Source organism: Triticum urartu, chromosome 2A (genome assembly GCF_056163025.1).
Source record: "Triticum urartu cultivar PI428250 chromosome 2A, HENAU_Tu73, whole genome shotgun sequence".
NCBI lineage: Eukaryota > Viridiplantae > Streptophyta > Magnoliopsida > Poales > Poaceae > Triticum > Triticum urartu.
This window is the reverse complement of record NC_141874.1, coordinates 724,839,268-724,856,172: the sequence shown is the minus strand read 5'-3', so window position 1 is coordinate 724,856,172 and position 16,905 is coordinate 724,839,268.

The window sequence follows — 16,905 nt, the reverse complement described above, 5'->3', positions numbered from 1 at the left end:
AACCGACTCCAGGTCCGCAGCCAGCTTGCTGGAGACGTGGAGTTGGCCGAGGAGGTTGGCGAGGTGGTCGGTGCCCGCATCGGAGGCGAGCTCGTCGGAGATGCGGGTTTTGTCGAGGAGATCGGCGAGGCTGCTCGCCGCGCAGATGCTGGTGACGCCTTGCAGCGCGTCGTGGCAAGCGCCATCGGGCGTGCCGGGCTGGCTACGCTCGCGAGGGAGGAAAAGGGTTCCCGTCCAGAACAGGTCTCCGGACGACGGTGCACCTGGCCCCACGGTGGGCGCCAAATGTCGGGTGGTAGGTGCGACATATGCTAACGGGTGGCTTATCATTGTGGGAGCCAATAAAACGTCGCCGGTGCCTGGAAATGGGAGGAGGCGAAGACATGCACGCCGACGAATCTTACCTAGCTTCGGGGCTCTCCGTGGAGATAACACCCCTACTGCTGCTCTGCGGGGTCTCCGCATGATCACTAAATGGATGAGTAGCTACACAAATGCTCCTTGAGCTGTTTGGGTGGAAGGAGGAAGAAGGGCTCGGCTAGCTTGCTTCTTCTCCCTGTATGGTGTCTAAAACTGGTTGGGGGGCTGAACCCTTTGCATGGGTGCACCGGGTGGTTTATATAGGCCTACCCCCCGGGGGTACAATGGTAATCCGACTGGGCGCGGGGCCCAGCCGTCTGTGACTGTGCTCGCCGGCTCCTGCGCCGACTGCTGGGGCCCGCCGACTGGTGGGTCCCGCCGGCTGCCGGCCCCTTGGTCGACAGGCAGGCCCCACTGTCTAGGGCCTGGTCGGGCGCCGGTTACTGTTGCTCTATCTTGATGACATGGGCTTTGTCGTGGGAGGCGTGGCTACAGTGCCGCCGCCTGGCGGGCGATCACCGTAGCCTCACCTCGTCTTGTCTCCTTAATGGGGCGTCTCCTTCGAGGCAGATGGCAAGCCGGCTGTGGGAAGCCGGCTTTCTCTCGGGCCGACTGGCGGGGGCGTGGCCGCCTTCAGGTCCCCCTCTGCCCGAAGGGCCCCACCGCCCGTGGGCCGCGCTGGCAGCCCGTCGTGGATGGCGTCAGGGTCGTCGTGGCAACAGTGCCGCGCCGGACGGGTCATGCCCTCCCATACGGCGTACTGTGCCAGTCGTGCTCCGGGATTCGGGGGGCGGCTAGCTTCACTGTAGCCACGCCCCGCCCTACTGCCGCTAGGCAGATGCGAGTTCTGAGGGTACGGTCTTGATCTCTCCATGGGAGCCGGCTTCTTGGAGTCGGCCTTCTGGCAGCCGGCTTCTTGAAGTCGGCCCAACCATGGCTTTCTTCATGGGGGTCAAAGTCGGGCCTCCTTCCAAAAGCCGGCCAAGGTGATGGCCGGCTAGGGGAAGGCGGCCCCGCGTCTTGGGTTTCTTGAGAGCCGGATGGGCTCGTAATTTTTTCTGATGGGCCAGGGGAAGCCGGCTAGGCTACCCATGGCTATTTACTCCGACACAAGGACACTCTCTTCTTCGAGGATCGTATTGTTGTGCCCAAAGGTGACCTCCATAAAGTGATCATGAATGAGGCTCACAATTCTCTCCTCTCCATCCACCCTGGGAGCACGAAGATGTATCAGGACCTCAAGCAGGCTTATTGGTGGACTCTAATGAAGCGCGAGATTGCTCAATTCGTGAATGAATGTGATGTCTGCAGAAGAGTGAAGGCAGAATACCAAAGGCCAGCGGGTCTCCTCCAACCTCTTGCCATTCCAGAATGGAAGTTTGACCACATTGAGATGGACTTCGTGACTGGGTTTCCAAAGTCCAAGCGTGGCAATGATGCTATATTCGTTGTCATCGACAAACTCACTAAAGTGGCTCACTTTCTGCCTATCAAAGAGTCGATCACTGCAGCTCAATTGGCGGAACTCTATTCCTCTCGAATTGTCTCTCTGCACGGTATTCCACAGTTGATCTCTTCAGACCGTGGCAACATCTTTACCTCCAAGTTTTGGGATTCTTCTCAGAAGGCCATGGGCACCAACATCCGCTTCAGCACAGCGTTCCATCCTCAAACTAGCGGTCAAGTCGAGAGTGTCAACCAGATTCTTGAAGATATGCTCAGGGCTTGTGTGATCTCCTTCGGCATGAAGTGGGAGGATTGTCTTCCTTATGCTGAATTCTCCTACAACAACAGTTTTCAAGCAAGTTCGGGCAAGGCCCCACTTGAAATTCTGTATGGCAGGAAGTGCCGTACCCCTCTCAACTGGTCTGAAACCGGTGAACGTCAGCTTTTGGGTAATGACTTAATCACAGAGGCAGAGGAAATGTGCAAAGTCATTCGAGATAACCTCAAAGCAGCCCAATCCCGCCAGAAGAGCTACTATGATAGTAAGCACCGTGATCTGGCTTTCGAGATCGGAGATCATGTTTACCTCCGCATCTCTCCTATGAAAGGTACTCGTCGCTTCGGTATCAAAGGGAAGCTTGCCCCCAGATATGTGGGACCTTTCAAGATCGTCAGCAAGAGAGGCGACCTCGCCTATCAACTCGAGCTTCCTTCAAACTTTGCATATGTTCATGACGTGTTCCATGTCTCTCAGCTCCGAAAGTGCTTCAAGACTCCTGACCGCACCGTCAACTTCGAGGACATTGAGCTCCAAGAAGATCTCTCTTATCGTGAGCACCCCGTTGCTATTCTTGAAGAGATTGAATGCAAGACTCGCAACAAGTCAATCAAATTCCTCAAAGTCAAGTGGTCACACCATTCCAACCGTGAAGCTACCTGGGAACGCGAGGATCACCTCCGTTCTGAGTACCCGGCGTTCTTTCAGTCCTAGATCTCGGGACGAGATCCTTTCGTAGTGGTGGAGTGTTGTAACACCCCGGATGTAATTTACCCAATATGTACTCCAACTCTTGCCGTTTCCGGCCATAAGTTATTTTTATTTTCTCGGGTTCGGGTTTTTGTCTCCGTGTGTTGTTATCGTTGTCATGCATCTCATATCATGTCATCATGTGCATTGCATTTGTATACGTGTTCATCTCATGCATTCGAGCATTTTCCCCGTTGTCCGTTTTGCATTCCGGCGCTTCGTTCTCCTCCGGTGGTCATTTCTACCTTTCCTTCGTGTGTGGGGATTAAACATTTCCGGATTGGACCGAGACTTGCCAAGCGGCCTTGGTTTACTACCGGTAGACCGTCTGTCAAGTTTCGAATCATTTGGACTTCGTTTGATACTCCAACGGTTAACCGAGGGACCGAAAAGGCCTCGTGTGTGTTGCAGCCCAACACCCCTCCAAGTTGGCCCAAAACCCACCAAAACCCTCTCCATCATCTAGAGCATTCGATCACGATTGCATGGCCGAAAACTGCACCTCATTTGGACTCTCCTAGCTCCCTCTATGCCTATTTAAAGACACCCCCGAAAATCTCCTTCTCCTTCCCCCAAAACCCTAAAAATTGCCTCGCGCCGCGCCGGACATGTCCGTATCCGGCCGGACACTTCGTGCCGCCGCCCCGGTCCACTAGCTGCGCGCCACGTGTCGCCTCGCCGCCGCCACCCGCCGCGGCCCGGAGAGCCCGCGTCCGGCCCCCGGGCCCGTTGCCCTCCGCGCCGCCCGCGCCTGCCCTTCCCCGTCCGAGCCGGCAGGCTCCTTTGACGCCGGATCGCCGCGCCGCCGCGCCGGCCTCCCGTCCGGTGAGCTCCGCCACCGGAGCCGCACCGCCGCCCTCGCGGAGCTCCGCCACCGGAGCCGCACCGCCGCCGCCGCGCCTCCCCAGCCTCGTCGCCGGCCGCGCCCACACCGGCCCCCGCCTCCCCGTCGTGCTCCAGTGAGCTTCCTCCCTGCCAATGAACAGTACTTCGGCGAGCCGCATCGGGAACCGTGCAGATCTTAGATCTAGATCCAAACTCGGGTTGACTTTCTCCCGAAACCCTAGTTCATGTTGCCCTGTTCATCGTGCTATAACTTTGCATCCGTAGCTCCGTTTTGGGCATATAGCATATCAAATTGTTCGTCTCAGAGAGCACATCATTTCATCTCATTGCATCATTTTCATTTGAGTTCATCTTGATGCCCGAAATGCTATTAGAAGAGTGCTACTTGAGATAATTGTCAGATCTGCTGCTCCATTTAGATATTGTCATTTTTGCCATGATTATTGTGTGCATGATATGCCCATGAGCTCTACATATGTTTTGTTAAGGGTTTTGCCATCTTTCCAGAGGTGCAACCCATGTATTTTTGTGATGTGTGTGGTGACTAGCACAAGCTTGCAAAGTGAGGCACTTGGTAATGCTGATTTCAGGGACTTCGCATTTCCACTAAGTCCTTGACCTGTTTATCTCATATTGCCATATGTTCATGTTGTTTCCTAGTGATCCGTGCCTCTTTTGAGGATGATCAGTAAGGATGTTTTATTAATCTTGTAGTGCTCTATCCATCCATGTCTTTGTTTGCAATTATGGATCACCCTAGCTTGAGTCAATCGAGCTCTACTTTTGCTACTTCGTGAATCTGGGCAGATTGTCTACTTGTTAGCGATTTTGCCGTGGATGTTGTAGTTGATCCGTGCATCCTATGCTATTGTTCTTGTCATGTCTAGCTTGCATTTTGTGTATTCTTGATGGATGTATGCTTAGCTTATCTTGACATGCTCCGTAGTGAGTGCATCGAGCTCGTAAACATGCCTACTTGAGATATGTTTTCAGCATGTGCCAGTTTTCACTAAGTCTGAAAACTGATTATGCTTTTGCCATGTTCACATGCTCGCAAATGTGTTTTCTGATCCCTTTTGGCTCAAGGTCACTAAGGGACTTTTGTTAAGCTTTTTGAGTAGCTCCATGCCATGTTTTACTTTGCCATGTTCAGGTCCTGTAGCATGTAGTTTTGTTGCTCCGAAGAGTGCTATCTGATCTGAAATTCTAGATAAGTGTTAATTTCACTAAGTCTGAGATCTGTTTACCATATGCATTTTTGCCATGCTTGTTTGGACCTGTTATAGGATGAATTGGCCGTAGCTCAGTGCTAGACTTTTGTTAAGCATCTTGAATGCATCCCTGCCATGTATTTTGATGCCATGTTTGAGTGCTGTAGCATGTTCATCTCATTGCATTTAGATGGCTACTTGCTGTAAATCGCAGAACGTGGTCATATTTGAATTGCTTGCCATTTCCAAACCGTAACTCCGATTCCGATGTTCTTTATATCGTTTTCAAGCGATTGCATGTCATCTTTCCAGTGGCACACTTGGTTTTCCATGTTGAGGCCAGGTTCATGCATCCCTTGTCAAATCTTGCATATGCATCCCGCATCGCATCCCGCATAGCATACCATCTTTGCATCATATTGTTTGAGCTTTGTTTGTGGTTGATTGTGTTCCGTTTGTTTGTTTGTCTTGTTTGGTTAGATCCGAGAGACGAGTTCGCTAACAAGGAGACCGTTGAGTTTGCTTTCGAGGATCCAAGAAACTCTGACAACTTTGCAGGCAAGATGATCATACCCTCGAAATCACTACTATCTTTGCTATGCTAGATTCTCGCTCTTTTGCTATGCCAATGCTACGATGCCTACCACTTGCTTTCAAGCCTCCCAAATTGCCATGTCAAACCTCTAACTCACCATGTCCTAGCAAACCGTTGATTGGCTATGTTACCGCTTTGCTCAGCCCCTCTTATAGCGTTGCTAGTTGCAGGTGAAGATTGGAGGCCGTTCCTTGTTGGAACATTATTTACTTGTTGGGATATCATTACATTGTCATGTTATCTTAATGCATCTATATACTTGGTAAAGGGTGGAAGATTCGGCCTCTCGCCTAGTGTTTTGTTCCACTCTTGCCGCCCTAGTTTCCGTCATATCGGTGTTATGTTCCCGGATTTTGCGTTCCTTACGCGGTTGGGTTATAATGGGAACCCCTTGATAGTTTGCCTTGATTAAAGCTTTTCCGGCAATGCCCAACCTTGGTTTTACCATTTGCCACCTATCCTCTTTTCCCTTGGGTTTCCGGAGCCCGAGGGTCATCTTATTTAAACCCCCCTGGGCCAGTGCTCCTCTGAGTGTTGGTCCAACTCGTCAGCCGCCGGTGGCTACCAGGGGCAACTCTGGGCTGGCCTACCAGAAGTTTGGACAATCTAAGTGTGCCCTGAGAAATAGATATGTGCAGCTCCTATCGGGATTTGTCGGCACATTCGGGCGGTGTTGCTGGATTTGTTTTAACCTGTCGAGGTGTCTTGAAGAACCGAGATACCGAGTCTGATCGGAACGTCTTGGGAGGAGGTCTATTCCTTCGTTGACCATGAGAGCTTGTCATGGGCTAAGTTGGGACTCCCCTGCAGGGATTTGAACTTTCGAAAGCCATGCCCGCGGTTATGGGCAGATGGGAATTTGTTAATGTCCGGTTGTAGATAACTTGAACCTTAACTTAATTAAAATGAATCAACAGTGTGATTTACCGTGATGGTCTCTTCTCGGCGGAGTCCGGGAAGTGAACACGGTGTTGGAGTAATGCTTGCGCAGGTTGCTCTCTAGTTTCTCGCTCGCGCTTTGCCTCCTCTTCTCGCTCTCTTTTGCGAACAGGTTATCCACCATATATGCTAGTCGCTTGCTGCAGCTCCACTTATATTTACCCTGCCTAACCTATTAAGCTTAAATAGTCTTGATCACGAGGGTGCGAGATTGCTGAGTCCATGTGGCTCATAGATTACTATTACACCAGATGCAGGGCCTGATGATTCCGCTCCAGGTGACGCGCTCGAGCTCAGGTGGGAGTTCGACGAGGACTCTCAGCGATACTATGTTTCTTTTCCTGATGATCAGTAGTGGTGCCTAGTTGGGGTGATCGGGACCGTGTCGCATGTTGGGTTGTCTTTTATTTTGGCGCCGTAGTCGGGCCATGAGTGTTTGAATTGATGTAATGTTATTTATGTATCTTGATTGACGTGGCGAGTGTAAGCCAACTATGTTATCTCCCCTTTTATTAATTATATTACATGGGATGTTGTGAAGATTGCCTGACTTGCAACATTGCCTTCAATGCGATTATGCCCCTAAGTCGTGCCTCGACACGTGGGAGCTATAGTCGCATCGAGGGTGTTACAATATGGTTTTATATAGACTTTTGGAGAAGTCTGTATTCTTGGAGAAAAAATCCATTCTTGGAGCACTATATCCTTTGTGATCAAAGCATATGGTTTTATACAGACTTTTGGAGAAGTCTGTACTTATAAGAAAGTGAGTGGGAGCACTACACCCTTTTGATAAGTATATGTAAATGACATATTGTTGATCGGAAATGATGTAGAATTTTCTGGAAAGCATAAAGGATTGTTTGAAAGGATTTTTTTCAAAGAAAGACCTCGATGAAGCTGCTTACATATTGAGCATCAAGATCTATAGAGATAGATCAAGACGCTTGATAAGTTTTTTCAATGAGTACATACCTTGACAAGTTTTTGAAGTAGTTCAAAATGGAACAGTCAAAGAAAGAGTTCTTTCCTTTGTTGCAAGGTGTGAAGTTGAGTAAGACTCAAAGCCTGACCACAGTAGAAAATAGAGAGAGAATGAAAGTCATTCCCTATGCCTCAGCCATAGGTTCTATAAAGTATGCCATGCTGTGTACCGGACCTATTGTATACCCTGCCCCGAGTTTGGCAAGGGAGTACAATTTTGATCTAGGAGTAGATCATTGGACAGCGGTAAAAAATTATCCTTAGAGGACTAAGGAAATATTTCTCGGTTATGGAGGTGATGAAGAGTTCGTCGTAAAGAGTTACGTCGATACAAGCTTTGACACCGATCTGGATGACTCTAAGTCACAATCCAGATACATATTGAAAGTGGGAGCAATTAGCTAAAGTAGCTCCATGCAGAGCATTGTAGACATAGAAATTTGCAAAATACATACGCATCTAAATTTGACAGACCCGTTGACTAAACTTCTCTCACAAGCAAAACATGATCACACCTTAGTACTCTTTGAGTGTCAATCACATGGCGATGTGAACTAGATTACTGACTCTAGTAAAGCCTTTGAGTGTTGGTCACATGGTGATGTGAACTATGGGTGTTAATCACATGGTGATGTGAACTATTGGTGTTAAATCACACGGCGATGTGAACTAGATTATTGACTCTAGTGCAAGTGGGAGACTGAAGGAAATATGCCCTAGAGGCAATAATAAAGTTGTTATTTATATTTCCTTATATCATGATAAATGTTTATTATTCATGCTAGAATTGTATTAACAGGAAACTTAGTACATGTGTGGATACATAGACAAACAGAGTGTTACTAGTATGCCTCTACTTGACTAGCTCGTTGAATCAAAGATGGTTAAGTTTCCTAGCCATAGACATGAGTTGTCATTTGATTAACAGGATCACATCATTAGAGAATGATGTGATTGACTTGACCCATTCCGTTAGTGAAAGTGCAACTATCCCTAGGTGGTTTTGGTAATTCCTACCAACATATAGCTCATTTTGCTAATGCTATTCCAAGATGAATATTTCAGGAAAGCTGAATGATTGGCATGGCATGGATTAGAATGTGGACCCTTAAAAATGCTAAGGACAAAAGATTGGCTCAAGCTCAAAGCACAAGACTCTACATTTTCTATTTTAGTGATCCAAGATCACATTGAGTCTATAGGAAAAGCCAATACTATTAAGAAGGGATGAGGTGTTGTTTAATGAGGTTCTTGCTCAAAATACTTAGTGACATGCTCCAAAACCCTTCACTACTTTCTCATATCCACATATGTCCCAAACCAAAAATTCCAACTCAGCCCCACCGAAATTTCATATCCGGAGCCACCGAGTTCAGTTGACATAGCCACTGCCAGAAACCCTAGTCTTTTTGGTCTCACCGATAGGGATCTCGGTCTCACCGAGATGGGATTGTAATCTCTCTGTTTCCCTTCGTAACGTTTCGGTCAAACCGAGATGAGCGATCGGTCCCACCGAGATTGCAATGCAAACACTCTGTTTCCTTTTTGTAACGTTTCGGTCCAACCGAGATGAGCGAATCGGTCCCATCGAGTTTGCCTGACCAAGTCTCTGTTAGTCTATTACCAAAATCGGTCTCACCGAGTTTGTGTAATCGGTCTCACTGAGATTACGTTATGCCCTAACCCTAAGGATATCGGTCCCACCGAGTTGACATGTCAGTCCCACCGAAATGCCTAATGGTCACATTATGAACCAAATCAGTCTGACCGAGTTCTTTGAATCGGTCCCACTGAGTTTGGTGATTTGTGTGTAACGGTTAGATTTTGTGTGGAGGCTATATATACCCCTTCACCCACTCTTCATTCGTGGAGAGAGCCATCAGAACATGCCTACACTTCCAACACATATTTTCTAGGAGAGAACCACCTACACTTGTGTTGATGTCAAGATATTCCATTCCAACCACATAAATCATGATCTCTAGCCTTCCGAAGTTGCTTTCCACTCAAATCTTCTTTCCACCAAATCCAAATCCTGTGAGAGAGAGTTGAGTGTTGGGGAGACTATCATTTGAAGCACAAGAGCAAGGAGTTCATCATCAACACACCATTTGTTACTTCTTGGAGAGTGGTGTCTCCTAGATTGGCTAGGTGTCACTTGGGAGCCTCCATCAAGATTGTGGAGTTGAACCAAGGAGTTTGTAAGGGCAAGGGGTCGCCTACTTCGTGAAGATCTACCCTAGTGAGGCAAGTCCTTCGTGGGTGATGGCCATGGTGGGATAGACAAGGTTGCTTCTTTGTGGACCCTTCATGGGTGGAGCCCTCCGTGGACTCACGCAACCGTTACCCTTCGTGGGTTGAAGTCTCCATCAACGTGGATGTACGATAGCACCACCTATCGGAACCACGGATAAAAAATCTCTGTGTCAACATTGCGTTTGCTCCCTCAAACTCCTCCCTTTACCTTCATATGCAATTGTTTTACATTCCGCTGCTATACTCTTAGAATTGCATGTGTAGGTTGATTGCTTGACTTGTGCTAAGTTGCTAAAATCTGCCAAGAACTAAAATTGGGAAAAGGCTAGATTTTTATTTGGTTAAGTAGTCTAATCACCCCCTGTAGACATACTTTCGATCCTACAAGTGGTATCAGAGGTTTGGTCTCCATTTTCTTTGATTCCCATAGCTTTTGGTGGTCATAGCCTTGGTTTCACAACCTAGGATAGTATGGCGTCTAGCGAGGGAAATTACCACCGTAGAGGTCCTTACTTTGATGGAACAAATTTTGCTAGTTGGAAGCATAAGATGAAAATGCATATTCTTGGACATAACCCCGCCGTTTGGGCTATTGTGTGTATTGGCTTGCAAGGTGAATTCTTCGATGGGAAAGAACCTAACCGTAAAGCTACCGCGGAAGAGTTGAAGATGCTACAATACAATGCTCAAGCTTGTGATAATCTCTTCAATGGATTGTGCCCCGAAGAATTCAACAAAATCAGCCATCTTGAGAATGCAAAGGAAATTTGGGATACTTTGATTGATATGCACGAAGGTACCGACTCCGTCAAGGAATCCAAATTGGATGTGCTTCAAAGTTAACTTGACAAGTTCAAAATGAAGGATGGTGAAGGTGTCACTGAAATGTACTCTAGGCTTGCTCTCATCACAAATGAGATTGCCGGTTTAGGAAGTGAAGAGATGACCGGCAAATTCATCATCAAGAAGATCCTAAGAGCCTTGGATGGAAAATATGATACCGTGTGCACATTGATCCAAATGATGCCAAATTACAAAGATCTCAAACCAACGGAAGTCATTGGAAGAATTGTTGCTCATGAGATGTCACTCAAGGATAAGGAAGAGCTTCACAACAAGTCAAGTGGTGCTTACAAAGCCTCGTGTGATACTCCCACATCATCAAGTGAGAAGCAAACCTTCAATGAAGAATTGAGCCTGATGGTAAAGAACTTCAACAAGTTCTACAAGAGTAGAAGCAAAGAAAGAAGTTCCAAGTCAAGGTCCTTCAATGACAAAAGATCTTCTAGTTGTGAACGTAATTGCTACAATTGTGGAAGACACGGACACTTCTCCAATGAGTGTACGCCCCCCTACAAAAGAAGAGAAGATTCTCCCAAAAGAAGAAGTAGAAGAGAAGAATCGCCACCAAGAGAAAGGAGGAGTAGAGATGATCGTTACGAACGAAAACCCTCTCAGAGAAGCAAGGACTCGGAAAGGAAGGAAAAGTCATCAAGGAGCTACACAAAAACAAGACATCAAGCTCATGTTGGTGAATGGGTATCCGACTCCGACTCCGAAAGAAGTTATCACTCTGACTCCGAATATACTCAAGATGAAGGTGTTGCCGGTCTAGCACTTGTGTCAACCAACTCCTATGACATATTTGACTCACCAAATGAAGGAATTGGAAGATGCTTCATGGCCAAAGGTCCAAAGGTAACACATCCCGAGTATGTTGATTTCAATAGGGATGATGATGATTTACTTGTTGACAACTCTAGTGATGAAGACTATGATGAAACATCAATTAATCATGTTAATCAAGATAAAAACAAATGATGATGATTAAGAAGGAGATTGAGCGTCTAACTAAAGAACTAAACACTCTTAAGTTAGCTCATGAAACCATCTTGGAAGATCATCGAGAACTTTTAAAGACTCATGATAAGCTACACTTTGAAAAGCTCAACCTTGAGCAAGAGCATGAGTTTTTAAAGGCAATCAATGATGGTCTTCGCAAGAAAAGTTCTTCTTACATTGCCAAGCGTTTACGCTTGTCTACTTACATGCCACAAGTTAAATCTAGCAACAAAAACAAGAAAGATGCTTCATCTAGTAGTAATAACAATCATGCTAAATCCACTGTTGTTGCTTCTAGTAGTTCTCTTGATTCCACTAATGATTCTCTTAGCCAAGTTACACTTGAGCAAGAAAATAGCTTATTGAAGGGAATTATAGAAAAAGGTGTTTACAAGAGCCTTGCCGGAAGTAAGCAATTTGAGGAAATTGTACGCAAGCAAGGAAGACACCGGAAGAATCAAGGTGTTGGTTTTGAACGAAAGTTCAATGCCAATGGAGTTGAGTGGGAAGAAGATCAATACCCCAAGACGAAGTTTGTTCCTCAACAAGAGAAGTATGATCCTACTTCTTTCAAAGGGACACAAGCTCAAGATGATCTTCCACCACAAGACCACAAGCTAAAAGGCAAGGACAAGCTTCAAGAGGAAATTGATGCATTTGAAGAAGCACCTAAGGCCTTGGTCAAGTGGGTTCCCAAGACTACATCAAGTTCTACTTCATCAAGTACAACTACAACTCCAAGGATTCCCATCAAGATGGTGTGTATCCAGAAGAAGAACTAGAGAGTTCTTGAGGGTGACTCCGCCAACATACTTCACTCTTATCATTTTGGCGAGTAAAAGTGCAAACAACTTCCATATCTTGCACTAGTTCAAGAAGTCACAAACCCTCTTGTTGGTAAGACAAGGGACAAGGTAACCTAATGCTTTCATGGACATCATCTTGTGTATGCATCACTCTATGTCTATGGTTATCCTTGTTTGTTCCTTGTGGGACTAACCCGCGTAGGTATTGAAAGTGCAACTCACTCCAAAGGATTGCTCCGAATGATCTACATCAACATTGAGCATCTACATCTTCAACACCTACATGAAGTCATCATCGACAAAACCCAAGGTTAGTTCATCCCTCTTAGGGGGGATATCACATCTAGGGGGAGCTTTACTCTAATCAGTTGAGCTAAAGCAACTCTAATGGTGTGAATACAACAATGCTTTATGTAAAAGTGGTAACCACACTTGTGCTTAAACGATGAGTATGACCTATGATCAAATGTTCTCATTTGACTCCTAAGTCAATATACTCATATATAGATGACCGAGTCATCGCCAAATTGCTTGATAGATGCTAGATATTGTGTGAGCATGTTGGTCTCACCGAGTTTGTGTAATAGGTCTCACCGAGATTACGTTATGCCCTAACCCTAGTGATATCGGTCCCACCGAGTTGACATGTCAGTCCCACCGAAATGCCTAACGGTCACATTATGAACCAAATCGGTCTGACCGAGTTCTTTGAATCGGTCCACCGAGTTTGGTGATTTGTGTGTAACGGTTAGATTTTGTGTGGAGGCTATATATACCCCTTCACCCACTCTTCATTCATGGAGAGAGCCATCAGAACATGCCTACACTTCCAACACATATTTTCTGAGAGAGAACCACCTACACTTGTGTTCAGGCCAAGATATTCCATTCCAACCACATAAATCTTGATCTCTAGCCTTCCCAAGTTGCTTTCCACTCAAATCTTCTTTCCACCAAATCCAAATCCTATGAGAGAGAGTTGAGTGTTGGGGAGACTATCATTTGAAGCACAAGAGCAAGGAGTTCATCATCAACACACCATTTGTTACTTCTTGGAGAGTGGTGTCTCCTAGATTGGCTAGGTGTCACTTGGGAGCCTCCGTCAAGATTGTAGAGTTGAACCAAGGAGTTTGTAAGGGCAAGGAGATCGCCTACTTCATGAAGATCTACCCTAGTGAGGCAAGTCCTTCATGGGCGACGACCATGGTGGGATAAACAAGGTTGCTTCTTTGTGGACCCTTCGTGGGTGGAGCCCTCCGTGGACTCGCGAAACCGTTACCCTTCGTGGGTTGAAGTCTCCATCAACGTGGATGTACGATAGCACCACCTATCGGAACCACGGATAAAAAATCTCCGTGTCAACATTGCGTTTTCTCCCTCAAACTCCTCCCTTTACCTTCATATGCAATTGTTTTACATTCCGCTGCTATACTCTTAGAATTGCATGTGTAGGTTGATTGCTTGACTTGTACTAAGTTGCTAAAATCTGCCAAGAACTAAAATTGGGAAAAGGCTAGATTTTTATTTGGTTAAGTAGTCTAATCACCCCCCCTCTAGACATACTTTCGATCCTACAGTTAGCTTAGCATTTGATCGTTTAGTATATTGCTATTGCTTTCTTCATGGCTTATACATGTTCCTATGACTATGAGATTATGCAACTCCCGAATACCGGAGGAATACTTTGTGTGCTACCAAACATCACAACGTAACTAGGTGATTATAAAGGTGCTCTACAGGTGTCTCCGATGGTACTTGTTGAGTTGGCATGGATCAAGATTAGGATTTGTCACTCCAATTGTCGGAGAGGTATCTCTGGGCCCTCTCGGTAATGCACATCTCTATAAGCCTTGCAAGCAATGTAACTAATGAGTTAGTTGCAGGATGATGCATTACGAATCGAGTAAAGAGTCTTGCCGGTAACGAAATTGAACTAGGTATTGAGATACCGATGATCGAATCTTGGGCAAGTAACATACCGATGATAAAGGGAACAACGTATGTTGTTACGCGGTTTGACCAATAAAGATCTTCATAGAATATGTAGGAGCCAATATGAGCATCCGGGTTCCGCTGTTGGTTATTGACTAGAGATGAGTCTCGGTCATGTCTACATAGTTCTCGAACCCGTGGGGTCCACACGCTTAACGTTCGGTGATGATCAGTATTATGAATTTATGTGTTTTGATGTACCGAAGGTTGTTCAGAGTCCCGGATGAGACCATGGACATGACGAGGAGTCTCGAAATGTATGAGACGTAAAGATCGATATATTGGAAGGCTATATTCGGACATTGGAAAGGTTCGGAGTGGTTCGGGTATTTATCGGAGTACCGGAGAGTTACGGGAATTCGCCGGGGAGTATATGGGCCTTATTGGGCTTTAGGGGAGAGAGGGGCTGCCTAGGGCAGGCCGCGCGCCCCCTCCTTCCTTCTCTTCTCTCTTCCCCTTCCTTCTCTCCTACTCCTACTACTTGGAAGGGGGGGGGGAATCCTACTCCTGGTGGGAGTAGGACTCCGCAGGGCGCGCCATAGTATAGGGCCGGCCCTCCCCCTCCTCCACTCCTTTATATACGGGGAAGGGGGCACCCCATAGACACACAAGTTGATCATTGATCTCTTAGCCGTGTGTGGTGCCCCCCTCCACCATAATCCACCTCGGTCATATCGTCGTAGTGCTTAGGCGAAGCCTTGCGCCGGTAGATTCATCATCACCGTCATCACGCCGTCGTGCTGACGAAGCTCTCCCTCGAAGCTCCACTGGATCGTGAGTTCGTGGGACGTCACCCAACTGAACGTGTGCAGATCGCGGAGGTGCCGTACGTTCGGTACTAGGATCGGTCGATCGTGAAGACGTACGACTACATCAACCGCGTTGTCATAATGCTTCCGCTTTTGGTCTATGAGGGTACGTAGACAACACTCTCCCATCTCGTTGCTATGCATCACCATGATCTTGCGTGTGCGTATGAATTTTTTTGAAATTACTATTCCCCAAGAGTGGCATCCGAGCCAGGTTTATGCGTAGATGTTATATGCACGAGTAGAACACAAGTGAGTTGTGGGCGATAATAGTCATACTGCTTACCAGCATGTCATACTTTGATTCGGCGGTATTGTTGGATGAGGCCCGGACCGACATTACGCGCATGCTTACGCGAGACTGGTTACACCGACGTGCTTCGCACACAGGTGGCTGGCGGGTGTCAGTTTCTCCAACTTTAGCTGAATAGAGTGTGCCTACGCCTGGTCCTTGTTGAAGGTTAAAACAACACATACTTAACAAAAAATCGTTGTGGTTTTGATGCGTAGGTAAGAACGGTTCTTGCTCAGCCCGTAGCAGCCACGTAAAACTTGCAACAACAAAGTAGAGAACGTTTAACTTGTTTTTGCAGGGCATGTTGTGATGTGATATGGTCAAGACATGATGCTAAATTTTATTGTATGAGATGATCATGTTTTGTAACAGAGTTATCGGCAACTGGCAGGAGCCATATGGTTGTCGTTTTATTGTATGAAATGTAATAGCCATGTAATTGCTTTACTTTATCACTAAGCGGTAGCGATAGTCATAGAAGCAATAGTTGGCGAGACGACAACGATGCTACGATAGAGATCAAGGTGTCGCGCCGATGACGATGGAGATCATTGTCGGTGTCAAAACAGCCGGATCTCGGGTAGGGGGTCCCGAACTGTGCGTCTAGGATCGATGGTAACAGGAGATGGGGGACACGATGTTTACCCAGGTTCGGGCCCTCTCTATGGAGGTAATACCCTACTTCCTGCTTGATTGATCTTAATGAATATGAGTATTACAAGAGTTGATCTACCACGAGATCGTAATGGCTAAACCCTAGAAGTCTAGCCTGTATGACTATGGTAATGTGTATATGCTTTCCGGACTAACCCCTCCGGTTTATATAGACACCGGGGAGGATCTAGGGTTTACATGGAGTCGGTTACATAAGAAGGAATCTTCATAGTTGGTCGCCAAGCTTGCCTTCCACGCCAAGTAGAGTCCAATCTGGACACGGGTACAGTCTTCGGCCTTCGTGTCTTCATAGCCCATCAGTCCGGCCCACAAATAATAGGCCGGATGCCCGAGGACCCCTTAGTCCAGGACTCCCTCAGTAGCCCCCGAACCAGTCTTCAATAGCGAGGTGTTCGGCACACATATTGTCTTCGGCATTACAAGGCGGATTCCTCCTTCAATGATCTCCAAGTAATGTATTCGGCCATTGATCCAATGCCGCCTCCTTGGCTTCTGCACGTTAAATAATCTTCGTCCTCCATGTGTCGAGCGAATGTGGAAAGTCAGGGTATTTTTGCGAACAACACCCCCTCCACGCAAGGAAGAGCGCCTATTTAAAGAGATTGGATCCTAGATCCATTCACGCAGAAGAAATCCCCAGAGCCTGCTTAGGAGAAACCATTCCAGCATGGCTAGTGTTCCCAGCTCCTCCGTTCATCCCAGCCCAGAGAAAGGCGAGTGGGAGAGGTGTTCTATGTCTCATAGCCAATTGACAAATTTGCAAACGCAGGGATTCCTTCCCCCTGCAGATCTAGTCCCTGTTCGAACGGGGCTAGCTTCCTT